The sequence below is a fragment of the Orycteropus afer genome, unplaced genomic scaffold (assembly GCF_000298275.1).
Source record: "Orycteropus afer afer isolate SDZICR_OR568_19922 unplaced genomic scaffold, OryAfe1.0 scaffold00120, whole genome shotgun sequence".
NCBI classification, from domain to species: Eukaryota; Metazoa; Chordata; class Mammalia; order Tubulidentata; family Orycteropodidae; genus Orycteropus; species Orycteropus afer.
In genome coordinates this window covers 5697094-5697653 of record NW_006921707.1, presented here as the reverse complement: position 1 = coordinate 5697653, position 560 = coordinate 5697094, and positions in this window count along the sequence as shown.

Here is a 560-nt window from a genome sequence, read left to right as displayed (position 1 = left end):
CGGGATCGGGCAGTGTTTCGTTCTGCTGTGCATGGGGTCGCTATGAGTCGGAAACGACTCGACGGCACTTAACAACAACAACAACAACAAAGGCTACCACAATAAAATGTCACAAAGTGGGTGGCTTTTAAAAACATGAATTTATTTTCTCACGGTTCTGGAGACTAGAAGTCTGAATTCAGGGCATCGGCTGTATCAATTCCTTCTGAGGGTTTTGAAAGAGGAAAGTTTCCGTTCCTCTCTCCTAGCTTCTGGTGGCTTTCAGCAGCCCTAGCCTGGCATTCTGGAGCTTATAGATTCATCCTTCCCCATTGTCACATGGCAGTTCTCTGTGTGTCACTCTCTGTCTATTCTGCTCTTTGTATAAGGCACTACTCAAAAGGGATTAGGATTAGAACCCAACCTACTCCAGTAGGAATTTATTAACATAACAAAAGAAGAACTCTTATTTCCAATCACGATCACATTAACAGGTAGAGGGGCAGGACTTCAACATATTTTTCTTTATTTATTGGGGGGGGGGGTAGATGACACAATTCAATCCACAATCCTGCAGCATA